The sequence below is a fragment of the Poromitra crassiceps genome (assembly GCF_964638095.1).
Source record: "Poromitra crassiceps genome assembly, chromosome: 9".
Classification (NCBI taxonomy): domain Eukaryota; kingdom Metazoa; phylum Chordata; class Actinopteri; order Beryciformes; family Melamphaidae; genus Poromitra; species Poromitra crassiceps.
In genome coordinates, this window is record NC_139630.1 from 22,615,182 (window position 1) to 22,621,832 (window position 6,651).

A 6,651-nucleotide genomic window follows, 5' to 3' on the forward strand; every position below is an offset into this window, starting at 1 on the left:
TGCTCCACACGCATGTAGAATAATTGTATTATGCCATGCTCTACGAATGTTTTTGTTACTTGTTGTATGCATGAACTTGAATTAAAATAGCTATTTGATCACAAAAAAATAAGTAATTATTTTAGTCAGAGGGAGTGGACTGAGGCTGGAGTCACTCATAACTGAGAAGTAACTGCTGATTTTCTTCACACTATTCTAATTTCTTGAAATACTGAAATACAGTCACACATCTCAAAAGGTGACATACAAAATATGCACTGTATATGAAGTTCAAGTCATTTTTGGACACAAATAGTGCAACATCTGAAAATACTGAAAAGATTACAGTAACATTGTGCAACAACTGAAAGTTGTGTATAGAAAACTTGATTCAAACCAAATAAATATGTTTACCATATCCACACATTAGGCTACTTTGACAAAGTTTTGAGTTAAGTCCAACAGTGCAACTTTTCAATCGAAAAGTGTCTGCATGGTGTTGAAACGGTGGCAGGGTGAATTAGCAAAACAAAGGACTGGGGGAAGGGCATTGCTGCTGATTTTCTTCACACTACTCTAATTTCTTGAAATACTGAAATACAGTCACAGATCTCAAAAGGTGACATACAAAATATGCACAGTATATGAAGTTTTGGACACAAATAGTGCAACATCTGAAAATACTGATGATGATATATTGCAGTGTTTCAAGCGGCTGAACTAAGCACTATAGGCTATCACTAGCTGCAAACCCCAGCTTTCAATGAGCAGCCATCAGGCACGGGTGGGGTGAGGCAACATTCCTGGAATGCTGTTCAGCTTTGAGTGAACAGCCATCAACATTCCACACACAAGAAATGGTAATAATCTCCAAACTGGTTCTTACTGAAAGGCAGGGAGATGACAACAAGTAGACTATTGCAGTGATCATCAACCTATTCCATAAAGCTGTTTCAGTTGTCAGCCCTGCTAGCTTATACTCTTTTTCAAGTTTTGTTGTGATGTCTCTCTAGCGATTTTGTCTTCAAATAATGCCAATTTATAATGCATTTATTTCTAAGATGTAAGCCTTCTCATGTTGTGAAGTAGGCTATGGCCCCTATTCTCCCACAGGCCTTCGGCGCGAAAAAACGTGCCTTGCGCCTGCCTCGGGAAGATATTCATTCACTATAATAAAAACATTTGTTGGATAATAGCTTTTGTTTTTTGTGTTTTATTGTTTAATCTTAAACCAAATTAATTAATTAAATAAGGAGCGGTGTGCGTGCAGCTCCTCCCTTTGCGCAGACCGCCCTGCAGTGTTAGAAAATTATTTGGAAATCAAAAAACTATTTAAAATTTAGATTTCGTTTGCTAAGAATTATACAATAATGTGTTATGTATTTATGAAATGATCAGGCTACATCTATCTTTTCTCAATAGGCTACATTTTGACTGGGCCGGTAATATAAAATAAAAGGCTATCAAACTTTTGTGAGCAGAAATAAATTTAAAACTATAGTCAGATATGACTTGAGCCACTTGTAAAATAAATCACCACAGTGATTGTTTTACATGCTACCGCGCTGTCTTCAAATAATGCCAATTTATAATGCATTTATTTCTAACATGTAAGCCAAAAACATTTGAGAACCTCTGACAAATTATTCGCTTTGTCTAGGTCATGCGGAATGTTTTACAAACGAAGGTGATGAGGTGTTCATGTAATATCCACCAACAAATATACTATATATATATAAATACATCATAGTAAGGCAAATCAAAAATATTTTTATTCACATTCGGTTAGGCTACAGTATAATCACATTCTTTTACAACCACATGCAGATAGTGCGTTTACATGCAAACAATAAACGGATAACTGAGAATAATCAGTTTATGGCAATAATCTGATTTCTGCATTTACATGCACTTTAATAATCCTACAATAGGAAAAAAAAACAGGTTTACATGATTCTAACTGTATAGGCTACGTTTTCTTCATATAAATCTTTTTAAGCCGTCATCTGAAAAAAATCGTCACACACAGATACCACAATACCACAATAGAATCGGGTGTGAGTAAAAAAAATATATATATATATGATAGTGGGCCTCTAGGATGGAAGTTGGCTACATAGCAGTGGCATATCCATTCATCCGAATGACCTGCAGGGTGACAAAACACATTAAAATGTAATACTACACAGAACTGGTAAAAACTCGCCAGAGCTCAGAGATGTTTTGTGTCTACTCACCATTGGCATAACTTTATTCAAATGGTTAATGTAGTTGTTGCAAGTCTGTTGGGTGAGTTTATCTCTCCAAAACGTCTCTATCTCCCGGATTAGTGCCTCCTTGCTGTGTGGCTGGGAATGTCGCACATGCTCCTTCATGGCATGCCAGACAAGCTCGATTGGATTGAGATCAGGTGACCTACAGTACATGTACAAATGGGCAAGTTAAATGTTTGCCTTCACACAAAACCACACGTCCAACTGTAATAAAATCTTACTGTAAGTTACTTACTCTGGTGGGGTTCGAACCCAATTAATTCCCTCCTGCTCGATACTGGCTCTGGCTCTCAGTGATGTATGCTTTGGATCGTTGTCTAGAAGAAAAAAACAATAGAAACACAAAGAGAAACTTTGTCAAACTTACAGCCAATGCTGTCACGCTTTGTATTTGTGTTGTAAACATGGTGGTTTCTCACCTTGGAAAAATCGATGAGTTGACAGGTGGAAATGGTCCCTCAAATATGGTCCAGCTACTTTGCAGATGATCTCTTCGGCATAAAACTGACCGTCCATAATACCTGCGGGTGAAATAACATGTTGCCAACATTACTCAAAATGTTTGTGAAGTTTTTTTATGAAGAAATAAGAAGAAAAAACAATTGCTCCACTCAACACAGTAGCCTACACACCATCAAAGATCAGAAGAGGACCCGGTCCTCCTCGTGATATTCCTCCCCACACGTGGAGCTTAAGGGGGTGCTTGGGAACCTGAATCATTGGATTGAAGCCTTTTTTGCTGTAGCTGCGTTTTGCAAATGGCTCCAATGCCACTGTGGATTCATCTGTGAACAGCACGTTATCGAACTGTTCGCCAGTCTCTATCCATTCTTTTGCTTGTATGATACGCAGCTCTCGGTTTTTCTCTCGGGTCATTGGAACTGTTCTGTAATTGGAATATGAAAATCATAATGTTATGAAGGATAATAAGGATACATGTTTTCTTTAATCAGGTGGAAGCATTTCTTTATTAAATGTGAAACGAGTGTGTGTGTGTGTGTGTGTGTTTACTTTGTCTCGCCATATTTCCATTTCAGGCTCTGCACGATTTTGCTCACTGTGCGCAAACAGACGGTGATGTCGTGCTTTGACTGAAGCAGCAGTTTCACCTTATGGGCCGGGAGCGCGACGTTTGACTCCAGGATCTTGTCCACTGCTTCCACCACCTGACTGAATAGAAACAGATACATTTTTACACCAAGCATTATACAGCCAGGTATAAAAACTGACTGAATTTAACGTTAGTGCGTTTACAAACGGATAACTGAGAATAATCAGTTCAACATCAGATCAACAATCTGATTTCTGCGTTTACATGCACTTTAAACAGGTTTACATGATTCTAGCTGAGTAGGCTACGTTTTCTTCATATAAATCTTTCTAAGCCATCATCTGAAAAAAATCGTCACACACAGTGATCTGTGCGAGTCTCCAGCTGCCTGCTCTCCCGCAACGTGTAGCCACGGATAAAGCTTATCGGTGTACAGTATGCTGTTTACATGACCACTTGAATAATCAGGTAACTCCAGAAATCCGCTAATAAACAGTTTATTGTGTGCATGTAAACGCACTCTAGATGCCCGCAAATATGACCGTAAACACTAACCTGGTAGCTTTATACGGCTTTCGGTTCCGCTTCACCCAAAGATCATTTCGGCTTCCATGAGTGCGGACTATCTTCATTGATACATTAACTCCAACTTTCGCCAAATTATCAACGATGTATCTCGTGGTATGGCCGGCTTTCCACATGTCTCTGATCATTTGACTGGTTTGCTGATTGATTCGCTTGCTTATCCGTGCCATCCTGTCTGTCTTCAGTCATGTGCAGCAGTAGAATGAATGATGCTGGCTACTACTGTACTGATATACAGTAGGCTACTAGGCTTACTTCCTTCCGCCTGCTCAGTCTGCTCACACGTGCCACCTGGCGGCTCTTTTGTGCACTGCAGCTGCTGGTGGAAAAAAATACTCCGGGAAGCCGCGGCAGGCCACGGGAGGCCACGGGAGGCCGCTGCAACGCCGCAGCGTTGGGCCCTCCCAGTTCTGCAGACCTCTGTATATGTCGCTATGCAAATAAACGATAAAAGAAAAAAAAATAGATACCTAGACATATAATTGAGTTTGCCAATTCAATTAGTCAGATTTAGCATCAGAGTTCTGTCACCGTTGCGGTTTCAATTTGTGTTGGATCATCTTTAGCAATGTCCTTGTGCGACACCATTTAGCTGTGCTGTTACCAGTGTGCTGCGACTGAACCAGTGTTGCCAACTCTTTTCCAAACAATGCTCAGAAATCATATGCTAATTTGCATATCAATATATGCTTTTTTTTTTTTTAATAAACACACCAGATATTTTGTTTATACAGGTGCTCTGCCCTGTCACAACCTTAAAGAGCAGGACCCAAAAGCGGACACGGAGACAGATCCAACGAGTAACAAGATTTAATTTGCAACAATGTAATTTTGTAGGCATGAGCAGGAGACAGGCAGGCAAGCAACGCTGAAGATCCAGGCAGCAGGCGTGGGATCCTGAACACAGGACTGAAGACAGCTGGCAGCAGAGAACCGCAGACCTGAACACAGGAAAAGTCATGAGTCAAAAATGTCTCTTCCAGGAAAATACAGGAACGAGCAAACACGAGAGAGGCTAGGCGTACTACCACGTATGGAGACTAAACAATCTGGCGACGAGTCACTGGAGAGCCAGGGTATATGTAGAGGCGTCTGGTGATTAGCTGATCACCACCAGCCGTGCAGCAGCCCAGGTACCAGGTGCAGATCTCCGCCCACAACACACCAACACTCAGGGGAGGGGGAAACACAGGGAGAAAAGAGACACACAAGACAAGACACTGCTGTCCCCTGACATGCCCAAGTCTATATAGGTGTAGTGGGCAGGGTGCAGTCCATTCCTTCCCCAGCAGCTGACATGTCACATCACCGTTTTTCAGTGGAGGAAGCCATGGAGCAGATCATGCTGCCCCGTGACCCCAACGATCAGTCCGAGGAGGACATTTACTCGTCAGAGGAGGACTCTGGAGCATCAGTTGTGGAGGAGGAGGATGCCCGCTCGCTGTCGTCCGAATCCTCCCTGAGTGATGACGACCCAACATGGGCCCCGGGGGCCTGGAGATGATGCAGGAGGAGAGAGAGGAGGAGGAGGCATTTCACTGGGAGGCGAGCTGTGGAGGAAGCGGAGGGAATGGATGGATGGATGGAGGAAGGGGAAGAGAGAGCAGAAAGGGGCTGGATGTCCAGCATCGGGGCCTGGCAGAAGACCAACCGGGAGACCTTCCGCCATCTGGGATTTCCAACTGCAGCGCCCCCCTGGGATCACGCGCTATGCGGCTGCTAGGGTCACTTCAGTCGGCACGGCCTTCCAGCTGTTCCTCACCCCTGAGATGATTGAGAACATTCGCCCAATCTCAAGGTCCCCCCTAAGGGCCTGTGTCCACCTAGCGTCTTTTCCTCAGGTCCAGCGTCTTTTTTCAGTTGTTTCCAATGGGGGGAGAGCGTATGCGGGCGCACATGGACGTCTAGAGAAAGTGCGCAACGCGCAGCGTCTATTTTCAGAGCGCTCCAGCGTTTTTTGTGCGCCCAGCTGAAAATATTTTAACTTTTCAGAAAGACGCTGGTGTCGGGTGCTCCTTTTCTGGCAGCTAATCATATGGAGAAACTATCGCAACAGAGACAGAATGGCTCAATTGTGGGAGCAGATTGGCTAGACACTTAATATTTCTGGTGAGTGTTGTGCTTACTGCTTTTAATAACGTAGCCTACCTGTGTTGTTAGCTTGCTAGCTGTCAGCTATCAAGCTACTACCGCACTGAACTAACGTTAGTTTCAGACTGCTTCCTTGTATATTGTGCGCTGGGATCAGCGCGCTCCCCAGCGCACTCCCAGCGTTTAACAGTCGGAAAAAGACGCTAGGTGGACACAGGCCCTAAGCACTGAGCCCTCACAGACTTAATTGACATCAGCTGGTAAGTGATTGAGTGGGAGAGGCTGCAAGGGGTCAACATGGTATAAAGAGGAATGGGACAGCGCTCTCACGTTACCCTGACAACACCAACAACAAGTGCAGCCATGTTTCTCAGCTTTGTGGGGTTGGGATTTGTTCTCTTACATTTACTTTTTTTTAACAATATTTTTTATTCATTTCAGTTTGCAAATGATTGTAACAGTGACAGTATAATAGATTATTTTGCAAACAAGTACCCGCTCCAGCCACCTTGCCCCCATCCCTTCACAAGACAAAAAACAAACGGATAAAAAAAACCTACATGTGAACTTCTTTTTGGTCACGGTAACGTTTGCTCCTTCCATCGTGTTTACCGTTTCTTTCACACTTCCGGGAAACCCCCTAGTAACCACGGTAACCCAAATATAGCATCA